This window comes from Pongo abelii, chromosome 19, assembly GCF_028885655.2.
Source record: "Pongo abelii isolate AG06213 chromosome 19, NHGRI_mPonAbe1-v2.0_pri, whole genome shotgun sequence".
Classification (NCBI taxonomy): Eukaryota; Metazoa; Chordata; class Mammalia; order Primates; family Hominidae; genus Pongo; species Pongo abelii.
In genome coordinates this window covers 31831135-31849954 of record NC_072004.2, presented here as the reverse complement: position 1 = coordinate 31849954, position 18820 = coordinate 31831135, and the positions used below count along the sequence as shown (strand labels likewise).

Genomic DNA, 18820 nt, shown 5'->3' with positions numbered 1-18820 from the left:
CTGTGAGTCTATTAAACCTCTTTTCTTTTGTAAATTGCCCAGTCTCGGGTTTATCTTTATCAGCAGCATGAAAATAGACTAATACATATCCCCAAATGAATCAATTTGACTTTCTAAAAAAAGAATATCTCCCTATAACCAAAGTATAATTATCAAAATCAAAAAAGTTTACTCATTGATTTTTTAATGTTAAAACATCCTTACATTTCTGGAATTAAAGGAAGTTTGTTAGTCTACATTAAACTTTTAAAATATGCTACTGAATTTGTTTAAAAAATATTTGCATAAGATTTTTACTTCAATTTGTATATGAAGCCTGGATTGTGTTTTTCTTTCGTGTACTGCCCTGTAAGATTTCTTATCAAGATAATGTGGCCATCAAAACATGTGTTGGAAAGGGTTTCTGCAATTACAGAAACTAAGTGTTATAGAACTCTTAGTGTTATAAAAGAATTGCTATTCCATTATTAAATCTTTAGAAGAATTTGCAGGCAAATCCTGGCATGGACTATTCCAAAATTGAATATGTTAAATATTTAATTTCATTAATGTAAATCAGATTACTCATATTTTTTTTTCCAGTGTCTGCTTTAGTAAGTAGTATTTTTCTTAGAATTTGTCCATTTTTTTCTAAATTTTCAAATTGTTGCCAAACTTTTTTCATAATATCATTAAATAAATTTTTAAAAATCACATGTATTGTTGTATAATTTACATTCATTAGAATTTACTCTTCTTAGACATCCAGTTTGATGATTATTGATAAATTACATTCATTAGAATTTACCCTTCTTAGATATACAGTATGATGATTATTGATTAATATATATAATCATATAACTACCACTGCAATCAATATACAAAATACTCCCATCACCCCCATAAATTCCCTCAATTTCCTTTGTATTAAGTCTCCAACCCCTACTTATATACCCTGGCAACCACTGATCTGATTTGTCTCTATATTTTTGCCCTTACCAGAATATCACATAAATGGAATGAAACAGTGTATTGCCTTTCATGTCTTTTGCAAAATTATGTTCTTTCATGCATTTTAAGTTTCTTCTTTTTAAATTGCTAATATTAACCTACTATCTCTATATAGAAAACTTTGTTTATCACTAGCTGATTGATGTACATTTGAGTTGTTTCTAGGTTTCAGGTATTGTGAATAATTTGCATATAGGGATTTACATGAACTTCCCTTGCTCCTTTTTTTGGGGGTAAATTCTTAAGAGAGGACTTTCTGGGTTGTATGTAAGAGAATATTTAAAATGTTAAGAAACTGCCAAACTGTTTTCCAAAGTTGCTGTATCATTTTGCATCCCTGCTAGCAAACTGAGAGTTTTGTGGTCCACATCCTCACTATCACTTGATACTTTCAGTTGTCTATAATTTTTAAATTTTAGCCAATTTAGTTATATGTGTAGGGGCATCTCATTGTGGAATTAATTTACATTTTTCTAGTGAATAATAATGTCATTTCATACGCTTACTGGCCATTTGCATATCTTCTTTGGTGAAGTGTTTGCTCAAATGTTTCCCTACTTTAAAATTTTAAAAATTTAAAATTATTTTATATTCTGCTAATATTTTACAACTGAAGTTCACAAAACACTGAAAGGGTTAATTCAGACACACTGGCAGAAACTGCAGTCTCTGATAATCTATATATATTACTTACCAATAATTGGTACAGAGTTGTGATTATTGATTAAGAAGCCTGAGAAAGAACTAGGACAAAGCACTTCTGAGCTTTTAGATAACTTATTTTCTTGGACTGGATTTGCCAAAACAAAATTGATCTTTGGCTATATGTTTTTGGTTGTATTTCAAAGAATAATATCTTTAGGAGATAATTCCAAATATCCAGAAAAAATGCTTATCTCAAAGTCTACTTCTGAACCTTTAAACTGGACCCAACCTCCCACATATCTTTTCCAGGCAATTACTTTGGCTTTCTCTAATTCATTCTCTAGTCAGGATCTTAACCTTTATTTTTTTTTCTTTTCCCCAGCTTTCTTGAACTAATAGTATCTGTGAAACATATTCTTGGAAAGCAAAGCAAACAAAGAAACACACAGTTAACCAAAAGTTAACAATTTGTGAACAATATCATGGCAAATGTTAGAATACCATACCAGTAGTATGCTCCTGTTGTTTGTTTGCAGATCTAATGAAATCATAACATACGACTCTCAGAAAACAGCACGGTAAAGATGGCTTCTTAAAGATGTCCTAGACTTAACAGCAATAAGGTTCTAGGTAGGAGACTGGGTCCAATTGCTTTTTAACTTTTAATCCAATAAGATTTTATCTTTATCAGCAGGAATGATATTTTTTAAATGGTAGTTAAAAACAGGTAAGAAATGAATGATTATTACGCAACAGTGCACTCTATAATATGTGATAAACATCTCTCTCTCTTTTGACTTAACAGTCTGAATTAAAATCCTACTATTTCATTAATGAATATGATATTTAATTCACCAAATTAAAAATGATCACTGTGTGTCAAAATTTTCTCTGATGACACTTCACTATCCAGAACATGGTAATTACTTTCAGAAATCAGCTATTCCAAGGTAACTGGGCAGTTACAATATTTTATCAGGTAAATTACCAGTCACCATCAACATTCATCACAGACTCATTTGGATTTTATTACAAATTGACATTTACTTATTTGCCCAACTTTTAAAATTACAATTGTTGCACGATTGCCCCAGGGTGCAACTGTAGAAAATTAGCACACTAACTACATTAATTATCATAAATAAAAGGTTATCAAAGAGTAGCATGTAATAACATAGCATTTTTTAAAAGCAACTTAGGGCATCCCTATAATACCTTAAATTTAGGTATTACATTGAAATTTTCAAGACTGCTTTACCTCTATAGTTTTAATCTTTAACACCTCAGCTATGGGAATGTTATTATTAATGCCATTTCAGAAATGAAGAAGCCGCAGGCAAAACAGCTGTATGATTGCCCTAAGATCATATTGAGCTGGAACATTTTAAGGCCAAGTCAAAAACCATATTTCCTAAACTTCCAACATTCCATTTTTTGCCCCTATATTTTTCTGCCTTTTAGGGATGAAAAGTAAAATATTTATCTTTTGTGCTCCAATGTATCAACACTTTAAGTGAACTACAGATCCAAAAGTGAGTCTGATCTGCTTGCATTTTCCCACCTCTATTGCTACTGACTTAGTCAAGTAAACATCATCTTTCCTCTCAAGTACCTGTAACAACTCCCTTCCTTCTTGCCCCATAAAAATCCATATTATACAGAGAAACCCAACTGACTTTTAAAATATAAATGAGATCATGCCATTTTTTTGCTTAAAATGATCTGTGGATTCTCAACATACTAGAATAAAATCTAAATCACCAAGTCCCATAAAATTCATGTAATCTGAACCCCTCTCCCATTTCATCTCCTGTCACTCCGTATCCCCTCGTTATTCTGCTTTTTTTTTTGTCTGATTGTTGAGCCTATTGCCAAGATTGAGCCTGCCTCTGAGTCTTTGTTCTTCTATTTTACTCTATTTGGAATGTTCTACCCCCAGGTTGCTGCAGAACTGGTTTCAAATTCCTACTCCTCGAAGAGATTTTCTTAAATAACTGAACCTAAACTGACCTTTCCTCTTTCTCCTTCTTTCCTACAGCCTATCCTCTAGTCATTCCTTATCACATTCTGTTTTATTTTTATGCCATTTTTCTTTGCTTTCAGAAGTTATCAACTCCCACACCTTAGAAGTCCACAGAAGAGTTTGTGTATCTTGATTACTACCTGTAACAGAAGCTATGCATTCTTCACTCCTATCTCTAAAGGCTGCTGTGGAAATCACCTGTAACTTCAGTTGATGGTTCTCATATATTCTAAAGAGCTTTCTATCTCAACATCTCTCAGTCTGAGGCCATTCTCTGAGTATTCTTCCTAGCAGACAAGAAATGCCAGGAAGTTAATGGCTCAAGGTATTAGGATGGTGCAAAATTAACTGTGGGTTTTGCTATTAATATAACCTTTAGTCCATAGATAAAATCAGGAAATTACTATGTACACTGCTCCTTCATTCCTCAGGTGGCCAATTATAAAGGTGTGTTCTACATCTTTCACAGTTTCCAGCATGACTGAACCCTAGTTGCACACAGTAGAAACCAGCTTATTCCTGTGCACTTCATTGCCTTTCATTTCGCTATCTATTTTGTTGTTAAATAAAACAAAATCACACCCACTTCCCTGTCCCCAGTGCCTGATTGGACTCATCAAACATACTATTGTCCTCTTCCCTGCTCTTTGTTTTCACCATTTTCCTTCCCCACTGGCTTGTCTTGTCTCCACTGATAATCTTCTTTCTATAACTTCCTTCTCTAAGCCATATGCTTTTGTCTCTCACCAATATAATGGATCACTGTCTTGAAGGTGGTTATCTCCACACGACCTTTTTGTCTCCAAGTTTTGATAACTAATACTGCCCTTCACCCCTTCAGGCTTAGAAAAGGTAACGGTTGCAGGGTACATACAGAATTATCCCTTTTGGTTTATCTATACACTATCCACAGCTTTCAAATTGCTCTTTTATTATATTCTATTCAAATTAAACAACTTAAGTGTATTGTGCATTTTCCCTAGTACACTGATAGGTACCATTTGTACATTCAGGTTTTAGTGTATATTCAAAGAGTGATTTTCCTTTCTTCCTTCCTATGAGATTTTTCACTTATTTCTTGAAATTGGCTTAAAGAATACAGCATATCCAGGTTTTAGGGGAAAAGAGACTCAGCACTAAAAACAATAATACTTTACTATGCACTAAATTCACAAGAACCATTTTTCTTTATCTATTTCTGCTTCTTTTTTAATTACTAGAGAAACCACTTTTTGTCTGATATCTCTTTCTTCAGAAACCTTATTTTTGTTATAGCTCAAAGCAAACCTCTTGGGCTTCTCTTTTGGAGGCAAACCTTCTCTTTGGAGTAACATAAAGACATTGTACTCTTATTTACTTCTCTTCAGTTTTATTTTATTTCATGAGGAATTAAATGTATAGAGTGAAATATACACATATTAAAGGTATAAACCCATGTGACACACATCTTAGTCTGAACACAAAACATTTATTTCACCTCATAAACTTCTCTCATGCCCCTTTCCAGTCAGTATTGCTGCAACATAAGGCAACTGGTGATTTGGTTTCTGCCACCATAAGTTAGTTCTGCCAGTTCTTGAACTTCATATAAATGAAACCATAGCACATGTAATCTTTGGGTCTAGCTTCTTTCACTAAGTGTAAAGTTTTTGAAATTTGTCTGTTGCTGTGTGTCTTGATAGTTTGTTCTCTTTTGTTACTGAACAGTGTTGAGTAAAAGAGTCAAACTCTGTAAAATATTGGAAGAGATTTATTCTGAGCGAAATATGAGTGACCATGGCCTGTGACACAGCCCTCCTCAGGAGACCCTGAGAAAATGTTCCCAATGTGGTTGGGGTTCAGGTTGATTTTATACATTTTAGAGTGTTAAAACACACTAAATATGGCCTGAGAAGGACTCCATACTTCTATATTTGAATCTCTGTGGACAAACTGCAACCTAACTTAATAGGTAGACAAGATTGAAAAACCTAACTTAGGAGTATGCACCTGTAACAATAGCTGAGTGTTGGCCAATCCCAGCAGCCATACTTCAACCACTCTTACACTACTGAATGTTCACGCTGTGTTCAACTAAGGCAAATGCTAAGCTGTAACCAATTCAGTTGTTTCTGTACCTCACCTCCAATTTCTGTACCTCATTTCCCTTTTTATGTCTATAAATCTTTCACCATGTGGCTCTGCTGAAATCTCTCTGAATCTGCTGTGATTCCAGGGACTGCCCTATTCACGAATTGTTGATTGCTGAATTGAACTTCTTTAAATTTAATTCAGCTGAAGTTTTTCTTTTAACAGATGGTGTCAGAAGTGGGATGTGAAGTGGAGCCTTAACAATCCCCAGGAGTGCTGAGTGAACAAGCAAGGTACCTGCAAGGACCTACTTTTGTCCCTCGATCTCTCAAAGTGGCTGGGGATCATGGGTAAGTTCTCTCAGATTTCAGAACTCCATGGATTTGTGTTTGGAATTCTCTGAGTTTCTCTGAACAAATTTGTGATCCAAACAGTTTGAAAGTCAGGACAGAAACTGAACTAGGTGCAGGATCAGATTCGATCTGTTAATTAACTGACTTGGATCCAGCTGGAGGCCTCTCTCTCTCTCTTTTTTTTTTTTTTTTTTTTTTTTTTTTTTTTTTTTTTTGAGATGGAGTCTTGCTCTGTCACCCAGGCTGGAGTAGAGGGGCATGATCTAGGCTCACTGCAACCTCTGCCTCCTGGGTTCAAGAAATTCTCCTGCCTCAGCCTCCCGAGGAGCTGGGATTACAGGTGCCCGCCACCATACCTAGCTAATTTTTGTATTTTTAGTTGAGATGCGGTTGCACTATGTTGGCCAGGCTCATCTTGAACTCCTGACCTCAAGTGATCTACCCACATAGGCCTCCCGAATTGCTGGGATTACAGACGTGAGCCACCATGCCTGTCCCAGTTAGAGGCCTCTTACCTTTGGCTGAGACAGAAAGAAAATGTTAGTAAATGGTAATATTGCAGTGGTTGTAAAATTTGGCTTTTAGAAATGCACAGGGATTCTTGAGTTCTACCCCTTCATTTCATTTTTCTTGTGTACTTAGGTAGAAAAAAATTATTGGCTAAGTCAATCAAGGGAACCTAAGAGTAAATCCAATATCTTAGGTAAAAATGGGATCCTTAATTTTTGAAAGTCCGAGTTTCTTCCAACTTTTTATTTTTTATTGTATTTATTCATTATTATTATTATTATTTTGAGATGGAGTCTCTCTCTGTCACCCAGGCTGGAGTGCAGTCGCGCAATCTCAGCTCACTGCAAGCTCCACCTCCTGGGCTCAAGCGATTCTCCTGCCTCAGCCTCCCAAGTACCTGGGATTACAGATGCGTGTCACCACGCCCAGCTAATGTTTTGGATTTTTAGTAGAGATGGGTTTTCACCGTGTTAGCCACTATGGTCTCAATCTCCTGACCTTGTGATCCGCCCGCCTCGGCCTCCCAAAATGCTAGGATTACAGGTGTGAGCCACTGCGCCTGGCCTAAAGAAACGGAATTTTATTAATTTATCAGCTGAGTTAGCATTACAGTGGCTTACGAAGCATTTGCCATTGTTTGAGATTGCAGTGAGGACAACATGAAACACCTGATGAAAAACCTTCACAAAACTTGGTCTCTTTCCAACAGCTTAGCTATGTGAGAATAGCTTTTATAATATGACAACCCTAAAAATAAAACCATTTTAAAGTTAAAGCTGTCCTTCCAGTTGCTGTTTCAAACTTTGTCCCAAGAACTGAGGTGTCGTTCAGTAAAAGGCAACTACAGGCTTCTCCGCAGTAAGGCTAAGTACTTGTTTTGTGTTTTCTGGTGATGAATTTATTTCTTGTCTTTGAGTTTACAGTGACACCTATAAAAGTGATTGTCAATAGTATTAGTATAATTTAATTTCTAATAGAATGTGTTTTCCATGTACGTTTTAGTCAGAGCTATGATGTTCTTAATAATACCAGAACTTATTTTGTGCTCTATGATGATGATATTAGTGATCTGTATTCTTAGCAGTATTTTACAGTGCTTCAGACTATTAATACACTAATCTGTGTTTTTGGCTGGGTGCTGTGGCTAATGCCTGTAATTCCAGCACTTTCGGAGGCTGAGACGGGTGGATCACTCAAGCTCAGAAGTTCGAGACAAGCCTGAGCAACATTGCAAAACCCCCTCTTTACTAAAAATACAAAAATTAGTTGGGTGTGGTGGTGGGCACCTGGAATCCCATCTACTTGGGAGGCTGAGACAGGAGAATCCTTTGAACCCAGGAGGCGGAGGTTGCAGTGAGCCGAGATTGCACCATTGCACTGCAGCCTGGGCAAAAAGACGGAAACTCCATCTCAAAGGAAAAAAAAAGAGTAAATAGTAAGATTGGGCATGGTGGCTCATGCCTGTAATCCTAGTATTTTGGGAGGCTGAGGCAGGTGGATCACCTGAGGTTGGGAGTTCGAGACCAGCCTGACCAACATGGAGAAACCTTGTCTTCAGAGTGCCATTGCACTCCAGCCTGGGCAACAAGAGCAAAACTCTGTCTCAAAAAAAAAAAAAAAAAAATCACTGCCCCACCAACTTTTTCACATAGAATGATTAAGGATTCCAGAGCCCATGCTATCTCTAGGGGCTCCTACCCCTCCCACACCACACATCTATCTTGACAGGGCTAGTTACAGAGAAGAAAAGGCCCAGTAAATTAATATCAAAATCATTGCCACATACCCACCAAAAGACTCAAATTAAAATTTTCACAAAATTAAGTATCAACAAGAATGTGAAGATTTGGGAATTATCAGACATTGTAAGACTGTCAGTTGATGTGTTAACATTGGGATGAAACAAATAATAGCTAGTAAAATGGAAGATATGTTTACCCTGTAACCTATGGTTTCACCTCGTCTTTTATACTGTTCACTATACACACTATACACACTAATGGTAACGAAATAGAAATACACAAATGTCCACAACAGCATCATTTGTAACTGACAAAAATGAACACAACCCACATGTCCACCAACAATGAAGGGATACACACTGGTGTACTGTATTTTTATTTTTTATTTTTTTTAAGACAGGGTCTTGCTCAGTCCCCCAGGTTGGAGTACAGGGTGTGATCTCGGCTCACTGCAATCTCTGCCTCCCAGGTTCAAGCAATTCTCCTTCTCAGCCTCCCGAGTAGCTGGTCTTACTGATGAGTGCCACCACTCCCAGCAAATTTTTGTATTATTGGTAGAGACAGGGTTTCACCTTGTTGGTAAGCCTGGTCTCGAACTCCTGACCTGAGGTAATCCACCTGTCTCAGCCTCCCAAAGTGCTGGGATTACAGGTGGGAGCCACCATGCCCGGCCTTTTTTTTTTTTTTTTGAGACTGAGTCTCACTCTGTTGTTCAGGTTGGAGTACAGGGTGCAACCTCCACCACCTCCCAAGTTCAACTGATTCTCCTACCTCAGCCTCCTGAGTAATTGGGATTACAGGCATCCACCACCATGCCCGGCCAATTTTTTTTTTTTTTTTAACAGAGTCTAGTTCTGTCACCCAGTCTGGAGTGCAGTGGTGCAAACTTGGCTCACTGCAACCTCCACCTCCCAGATTCAAGTGATTCTTCAGCCTCAGCCTCCCAAGTAGCTGGGACTACAGGCACATGCCACCACACCCAGGTAATTTTTTGTATTTTTAGTATAGATTTGGTTTCACTGTGTTCGCCAGGATGGTCTCCATCTCCTGACCTCATGATCTGCCTGCCTCGGCCTCTCAAAGTGCTGAGATGACAGGCATTAGCCACCATGTGGCCTAATTTTTGTAGTTTTAGTAGAGATGGGGTTTCACCATGTTGGCCAGGGTGGTCTGGAACTCTTGAACTCAAGTGATCGGCCTACCTCGGCCTCCCAAAGTGCTGAGATTATAAACATGAGCCATCGTGCCTGGCTGGTGTACTGTTTTAATAGAATGCAGAAACAATGCTAAGTGTGAATATTAAATACTTAATATTGAGTAAAAGGGGCCAGATGCAGCAGGATACAGACTTTTACTCCATTTATGTAAGAGAAAAAACAGGCAAAACCAGACTTTAGGCTTTTAAAAAATGCATAATAAGGCCAGGCACTGAGGTCAGGAGTTCAAGAACAGCCTGACCAACATGTAAAACCCCGTCTCTACTAAAACTACAAAAATTAGCCAGGTGTGGTGGCACATAGCCCATGCCTGTAATCCCAGCTGTTTGGGAGGTTGAGGCATGAGAATCACTTGAATCCGGGAGTTGGAGGTTACAATGAGTCAAGATCATGCCACTACACTCCAGCCTGGGTGACAGAGCAAGGCTCCATCTCTAAAAAAAAAAAAAAAGAAAGAAAAAAATACATAATAAAATTATAAAGAGAACCAAGGAGAGAAACACAGATATCCACAGGTAATGTGGATATCTGTTATATCTGTTACTAATAAGGGAAGGAAGACTTTAGGATCAGTTAGGGGCATACGGAGGACTTCTTGGTGGTGATAGTGCTCTATTTCTTCACCTGGATAGGTATCATACAGATGTTTATTTAATAACTAATGTATCCATATGTTTGTTTGCATATTTCATAATAAGAATGAAATAGAGGAAAGGAAGGTGAATGGAAAGAGATTTCTCCATTCATCAAAATTTTAAAGTCATGTTTTTCCTCAGGTTCTTCTCCAAGTTCAGTCTGAAATGGTGAAAGCAGCCAAGTGCGGTGGCTCATGCGTATAATCTCAGCACTTTTGGGAAGTAACAGAGTGAGACTCTGCCTAAAAAAAAAATAGAGAACAACAGAGTGGTTATCAGGTAGAGAGGAAGGGAGGAAATAAGGACATGTGGGTCAGAGATACACAGTAGCAGATATGTAGGATGCACAATCCTATACATCTATATACAACATGAAGACTATAGGTAATAAAATTGTACTGTATATGGGATTCATGCTAAATAAGATTTTATATTTCCTTGCCACACCAAAAAGTGTGGGTATCTGTGATAGATATGGTAATTTGCTTAACTATAGTAACTTTTTACTATGTATATGTATTCTATAACATTGTATGTGTACCTTAAATATATAGAATAAAATTTATTTTAAAGAAAAAAATGGCCAGGTGTGGTAGTTCATGCTGGTAATCCCAAAACTTTGGGAGGCCGAGGGAGGTGGATCACGAGGTCAGGAGTTTGAGACCAGGCTGGCCAACATGGTGAAACCCTGTCTCCACTAAAAACACACACAAAAAATTAGCCGGGTGTGCTGGCACACACCTGTAATCTTAGCTACTCAGGCAGTTGAATTGCTTGAACATGGGAGGCAGATTTTGCAGTGAGACGAGATCTCACCATTGCACTCCAGCCTGGGTGACAGGCCGAGACTCCACCTCAAAAAAAAAAAAAAAAAAAAAATATATATATATATATATATATATAGAGAGAGAGAGAGAGAGAGAGAGAAAGAGAGAGAGAGAAAATTTATGAAAGTATGCACAACAAAATTAAAATGTTGAGTCTAAAGTGAGCTGCTGAGTGACTGTGGTGCATGAGAGAAAAGGTTACTTAACATTTTTATACCTGTTGAATTGTATCCTATGTATGCATTATAAATTTAAATGTGCAATAATGCAGATAACTGAAATGTGTGTATGCTTTGATTAGGACTTTGCATTTCCCATTTGCTCAAATTCCTTATGATTCTAGATGCATATGAATAGAAATACAAAATGTGAGGAGACAGGGGACTTCTGATAGCCCCTTCTTCTTTCCACATTTTGTGTCTCTGGCTGTAGTTTGCCATATGAGTCCATATGGCTAATGAGCAAAATATTTTTCAGATGGATACATGTGACCAAGCATTGCAAGTTAAAGATATTTCTGAATCTTGGACCTCTTATTTACAGTGAAGCCCCCTCATGCATAGTAAAGCAGAGAGGAATGTAAAAGGTTGCTGCATCGATAATCAATTTCTGGTGAGCAATAATTATAGGTAATGTAAAATGAGACAATTATTGCTTTTCATCAAATCTTGAAAGAACTCTTACAGTCCATGATTTTGAAAAAAAAAATCTAAGTTCACTCTTTTCTTTTCTATAACAAAAAGACATTATCCAGTAGAAGTTCAAGAGTAAAATATGAAAGCAGCTTATCTGACCTGGCCACATGGTCTTGCCACTTGTTAAATATAACTTTCTACACACTAACCTCTCCAGACCTCAGATCTTCAACTCTCTAAAATGGAAACCTAGTAGTATTTGCCTCTAGAACTGCAGCTGAACTGAGCATTTTAGGGAAGGAACAAACATACACATGATATATATAGTCAGCTTATGAACCCAGTGTAGCCCAGAATGCAAAAATTTCTCAGTAACAGAGATCCCCAAGAGAAAAATGTGATTTAGCCTATCTCAGTGGCCTTTCATGTGGCAAATGAAAAGTTAAAGTCCATAATGACAAACATATGGGCAGCCAGTGACACCATCCATTCAATGTAGACTCTCAACATCTCTGACAGTCATTCCCTGTTGTACCCCAACCTGCTTATATATTGGGGTGATATCATCTTTTGATCATAACATACATAAACCTCAAGCCTCAGTAAGAAATATTTATGGACAACCAGATAGTCTGTGTTTCCAGTCAAAACTCAGGTAGATCACATTTTATGTGACAGGAGAAGGCACAGTTGATGCCCAGTTAACCCTGAGATCATCTCTGCCTGCAGCTTCCTATCATCATAGCAAGCTCTTTCCCTGCCGTCCACCATCTGTATATGCCCTTTGCTATACAGATAGCAAAAATAAGCATCTGAAAAGATGCTCAACAGCATATGTCACTAGAGAATTCAAATTAAAACAATGATGAGATACCACTACACATCTATTAGACTGGCTCAAATTCAAACGCTGACACCACCAAATGCTGATGAGGATATGGAGCAACAGGAACTCTCATTGATTGCTGCTGGGAATGCAAAATGGTAAAGCCACTGTGGAAGGCAGTTTTGCAGATTCCTGCAAAACTAAACATACGCTTACCATATGATCTGGCAATTGCATTCTTTGGTATATACCCAAATATTTGAAAACTTATATCCACTCAAATTCTGCACATGAATGTTTATAGCAGCTGATACATAACCAACAAAGATTGGAAGTAACCAAGATATCCTACAATAGGGAAATGGATAAACTAACTCTGAAACATTCATACAAAGGAATATTCTTCAGGAATAAAAAGAAATGAACTACCAAGGCATGAAAAGACATGGAGGAATCTTAAACACGTATTTCTAAGTGAAAGAAGCCAATGCAAAAAGGCCACATAGTGTAGAGTTCCAATTATATGGAATACTAGAAAAGGCAAAACTATGCAGATGGTATTATAAAAAGTTCAGTGGTTGGCAGGGGCTTGAGCAGAGGGAAGGATGAATAGGTGGAACACAGAAGATTTTTAGGGCAGTGAAACTTTTCTGTGTGACCCTATAATGGTGGATATATGTGCTTAAGCATTTGTCAAAGCCCATAAATGGTAGAACACAAAGAGTGAATCTTAATATAAGCCATGAACTTAATAATATCAATATTGGCTCATCAAGCAAAACAAATGTACCACACTAACAAGATGATAATAGAGGAAGTGTGTGTACTGTGGTGTGAGGCAGATATTAGAGCTCAATATGCCTTCTGCTCTATTTTTCTGTACACCTACAACTATTCTAAAAATTAAGTCAATTATTTATTTCTTTATTATTTTTAATTTATTTTTTGAGATGGAGTCTCACTCTGTTGATGAGGCTGGAGTGCAACAGCACGATCTTGGCTTACTGAAACCTCTGCCTCCCAGGTTCAAACGATTCTGCTGCCTCAGCCTCCTGAGTAGCTGGAATTACAGGCACCCGCCACCATGCCTGGCTAATTTTTTGTATTTTTGGTAGAGACGGGGTTTCACCGTGTTAGCCAGGATGGTCTTAATCTACTGACCTCGTGATCCACCCACCTTGCCCTCCCAAAGTGCTTGGATTACTGGCATAAGCCATCACACCAGGTCTTATTTATCTTTTTGAGACAGGTTTTATCTCTGTCACTCAGGCTGGAGTGCAGTGGTGCAATCATGGCTCAATGCAGCCCCAAACTCCAGGGCTCAAGTAACTCTCCCACCTCAGCTTCCTGAGTAGCTGGAACCACAAGCGTGTGCCACCATACCTGGCACATTTCTTAGACCTCTGAAAGATGCTCAACACCATATGTCAATAGGAATATTCAGTATTCAACTAGAGGCTTCAATGGGCTCTGAAATACCCCCTCCTGAACTCTGTAAAAAGCGTGTTTCCAACCGGCTGAATGAAAACAAAGGTTTACATCTGTGAGATGAATTCACACATCAGAAAGCATTTTCACCAAGAACTTTTCTAGTTTTATAGCAGGATGTTCGTTTTTTCAATATTGGTCTCAATGGGCTCCAAAATGTCCCTTTGTACAGTCTACAAAAATTTTTGCCCACATACTGAATCAAAACAAATGTTTAACACTGTGAGATGAATTTTCACATCACCAAACATTTTTACAGATAGTTTGTATCTAGTTTTTAATCACAAAACTTTGAATTTTTCACTATAAGCCTCAAAGGGCTCTGAATTGTCCCCTCTTAGCTTCTACTAAAAGAGAGTTTTGAACCTACTGTGTAGAAACAAAAGTTTAACTCTGTGAAATAAATCCCCACATTGCAAAGCTATTTCACAGATAGCTTGCTTCTAGTTTTTATCATGAATTATTTGGCTTTTCACTATAGGCCTCAATGGGCTCCGAAATGTCCCTTCATACATTCTACAAAAAGAGTGTTTCCAACTTAGCTGAAACAAAAGAAAGTTTAAACTGTATGAGATGAAACAGCAAATTGCAAAGCATTTTCACATATAGCTTCTATAGTTTCTATCATATAATATTCAGTTTTTCACTATAGGCCTCCATGGGCTATGAAATGTCCCCTCATAGGTTCTACAAAAAGGTGTTTCCAACATGCCAAATGAAAATAAAGATTTAACTTTGTGAGATGAACCCACACATCACAAAGCATTTTTATAAATAGATTTTCTCTAGTTTTTATTGCATAATATTCGATTTCATGCTATAGGCCTTAATTTGCTCCAAAATTTCCCCTTGTAGATTCTACAAAAAGAATATTTCCAACCTGTTGAATCAAAACAAATGTTCAATTCTGTGAGATGATATGCAAAGCTTTTTCACAGATAGCCTGTTTCTAGTTTTTATCCTGGTGTATTTGGTTTTTCACTGTAAGCATCAATGGGCTCTGAAATGTCCCTTTGTAGATTCTACAAAAAGAGTGTTTCCAACCTGTTGAATCAAAACAAAGTTTTAATTTTGTGAGATGAACCCACACATTGCAAAGCATTTTCACCCATAGCTTGTTTCTAATTTTTACCATGAGTTATTGGCTTTTCATTAAATGCCTCAATGGACTACGAATTGTTGCCTTGTAGATTGTACAACCAAAGAGTTACCAACCTGCTCAAGTAAAACACAGGTTTAACTTTGTACGATGAATCTACACCTCACAAAGCATTTTTACAGATATGTTGCTTTGAGTTTTTATCAAGAGATATTTGATTTTTCACTGTATGCTTCAATGGGTTATGAAATCTCCCCTTGTAGATTCTACAAAAGAAGTTTCCAAACCGATGAATCAAAAGAAAAGTTCACCTTTTGAGATGAAATCACACATCACAAAGTATTTTCAGAAATAGCTTCTTCATAGTATTTATAGCAGGATATTAGATTTTCCAACATTAGCCTCAACGAGCTCTGAAATGTCCCTTTGTAGATTGTACAAAATGAGTGTTTCCAACCTATGGAATAAAAAGGAAGGTTTAACTCTATGAGATAAATCCGCGCATCACAAAGCATCTTCACAGATGGCCTGTTTCTAATTATTATTTTGGGATATTCGGTTTTTCACTAAAGGCCTCAAGCGCTCCGAAATGTCCCTTTGTAGATTCTGTAACAAGAGTGTTTTAAAACTGCTGAATCAAAACAAACATGTAACTCTTTGAGAGGAATCCACACATCACAAAGCATATTTTCCGATCACTTCTTTCTAGTTTTTAAAGCATGATATTCGGTTTTTCACTATATGCCTCATCGGGCTCAGAAATGTCTCATAGTAGATTTTACAAAAATAGTGTTTCCTACCTGCTGAATCAAAACAACAGTTTAAATCTGTGAGATGACTCCGAACCTCACAAAGCATTTTCACAGATAGTTTTTTCCTAGTTTTTATCACAGGATATTCAGTTTTACAGTATAAGCCTCAATGAACTCTGAAATGTCCATTCATAGGTTCTATAAAAGTGTGTTCCTAACTCCCTGTATAAAAGCAAAGATTTAACTCTGTGAAATGAATCTACACATTGGAAAGCTTTTTCACAAATAGCTTGTTTCTAGCTTTTATGATGAGACATTTGATTTTTTACTGTTGGCCTCAATGGGCTCAGAAATATCTCTTTGCAGATTCTACAAAAAAAAAAGTTTTTCATTTTTCTGAACAAAAATGAAGGTTTAACTCTTTGATATGAAATCACACATCACAAAGAATTTTCACAGATAGCTTGTTTCTAGGGTTCATCACTGGATATTGGGTTTTTCACTATAAGCTTCAATAGCGTCTTAATTGTAACTTCTTAATTCTACAAAAAGAGTGTCCCCCAACCAGCTGTATGTAAATAAAGGTTTACCTCTGTGAGTTAAATCTTCACATTGCAAAGCATTTTCCCCGATAGCTTGTTTCTAGATTTTATCTCAGGATATTGATTTTTCACTATAGGCTTCAATGGGCTTTGAAAGATTCTTCTGTAGAATCTACAAAAAGAGTGTTTTAACCTGCTGAATCAAAACAACGTTTAACTTTTTGAGATAAATCCACACATCACAAAGTATTTTCACAGATAGGTTTTTTGTTTTGTTTTGTTTTTGTTTTTAGATGGAGTCTCACTCAGTCGCCCAGGCTGGAGTGCAGTGGCGCAATCTTGGCTTCCCGGGTTCACGCCATTCTCCTGCCTCAGCCTCCCAAGTAGCTGAGACTACAGGTGCCCGCCACCAGGCCAGTCTAATTTTTTGTGTTTTTAGTAGAGAAGGGGTTTCACCGTGTTAGCCAGGATGGTCTCCATCTCCTGACCTCGTGATCCACCCACCTCAGCCTCCCAAAGTGCTGGGACTACAGGTGTGAGCCACTGCACCTGGCCAATAGCTTTTTTTACTTTTATTGTGGGATATTGGTTTTTCACTACAGGCTGATATTGGCTTCAAATTTTACCCTCATAGATTCTACAAACAGTGAGTTTTCAAGCATCTGAAGCAAAATAAAGGTTTAAATTTGTAAGATGAATCTGTACATTATTGCTGTATATTCGGTTTTTCACTGTAGGCATCAATTTGCTCTGAAATGTCCTATTGAAGATTTTACGAAAAGAGTGTTTCCATCCTACTGAATCAAAAGAATGGTTTAATTCTGTGAGATGAAATCACCCATCGTAAATCATTTTCAGAGACAGCTTCATATAGTTTTTATCTCAGAATATTCAGTTTTTCACTATAAGCCTCAATGGGCTTTGAAATGCCTCCTCATAAATTGTACAAAAAAAAAGGAGTTTCCAACCTGTTGAATCAAAACATATATTTAATGTTGTGAGATAAATTCAAATATGACAAAGCATTTTCACAGTTTTTTTTTCTAGTTTTTATCGTGGAATATTCGGTTTTTCACTATAGTCTTCAGTGGGCTCAGAAATGCCCCTTGTAGATTCTACAAACAGAATGTTTCTAACCTGCTGAACCAAAACAAAATTTTAACTCTTTGAGGTGAATCCGCACATTGCAAACATTTTCACAGATAGCTTGTTTCTACTTTTGATCAGGGAATATTTGATATTTTACAATAGGCCTCAACGGACTCAGAATTGTCCCCTCTTAGATTCTACTAAAAGAGTGTTTCCAAAATGCTGTATAAAAATTAAGGCTTAACACTGTGAGATGAATCGACACATCACAAAGCATTTTCACAAGTAGCTTGTTTTTACTTTTCGTCGTGAGATATTCAGTTTTTCAGTATATTCCTCCATGGGCTCTGAAATGTCCCTTCATAGATTCTATGAAAAGACTGTATCCAACTGACTGAGTCAAGGCAAAGGTATAACTCTGTGTGAGAAATGCACACATCACAAAGCATTTTCACTGATAGCTTATTTCTAGTTTTTATCACGGAATGATTGGTTTTTGAATATAGGCCTCAATGGGCTTCAAAATACCCCTTCATAGATTCTACAAAAAGAGTGCTTCAATCCTGCTCAATCAAAGCAAAGGTTTAATTCTCTGAAATGAATCCACACATCACAAATCATTTTCCAATATAGCTTGTTTCTAGTTTTTATTGTGGGATATTTGATTTTTTACTTTAGACCTCAATGGGCTCTGAAATGTGCCTTCTTAGATTCTACAAAGAGTGTTTCTCACCTGCTGAATCAAAACAATGTTTTAACTTTGTGAGATAAGTCCACACATTGCAAAGCATTTTTACTAATAGCTTATTTCTAATTTTTATCATGGGATATTCAGTTTTTTCAGTGTAGGTCTCAATGGTCTCTGAAATGTCCCCTCATAGATTCTACAAATAGAGTTGTTGCAACCTGATAAATCAAACATTTAATTCTGTGAGAAAAATCTACAAATCTACACATCTCAAAGCATTTTCACAGATACCTTGTTTCTGGTTTTTATCACGGGATATTTGATTTTTCACTATAGACCTCAATAGGCCCTGAAACATCCCCTCATAGATTCTACAAAAAGAGTATTTTCAACCTGTTGAATAAAAACAAAGGTTTAACTCTGTGACATAAAATAGCAAATCATAAAACATTTTCACAGTTGGCTTGTTTCTAGTTTTTATCACGCGATACTCAGTTTTTCATGACAGGGCACAATGGGCTCCAAAATATCCCTTTGTACATTCTACAAAAAGAGTGATTTTGGCCTGCTGAATAAAAACAAAGGTTTTATACTGTGAGAGGAATGCACATATAGGAAGGAATTTTCACAGATAGCTTGTGTCTAGTTTTCATTGCAAGATGTTCAGTTTTTTCATATACTTCTTGATG

General features: G+C 37.0%; 2 long non-coding RNA genes across 6 annotated transcripts in view; one reads left to right on the top strand and one right to left on the bottom strand.

The window, feature by feature from the left end:
• Positions 1-18820, top strand: part of LOC134760543 (uncharacterized) — a 107594-nt gene that overhangs the window by 77985 nt on the left and 10789 nt on the right. Inside the window, exon 2 of the long non-coding RNA XR_010138206.1 lies at positions 5954-6078. This is a non-coding gene — a long non-coding RNA (uncharacterized LOC134760543). The remainder of the gene's footprint in view (positions 1-5953; positions 6079-18820) is intronic.
• The window catches only part of LOC134760542 (uncharacterized), a 105581-nt gene continuing 88389 nt past the window's right edge, over positions 1629-18820 (bottom strand). Inside the window, exons 9-11 of one of the 5 annotated variants that reach the window (XR_010138199.1) lie at positions 16403-16526; positions 15372-15517; positions 1629-10427 (exon numbers count right to left, since the gene is read on the bottom strand). This is a non-coding gene — a long non-coding RNA (uncharacterized LOC134760542). Of the gene's footprint in view, positions 10428-11129; positions 15518-16402; positions 16527-18820 lie in introns of those variants that run through there. The other 4 variants (XR_010138201.1, XR_010138203.1, XR_010138205.1 and 1 more) reach the window with 4 other exon arrangements.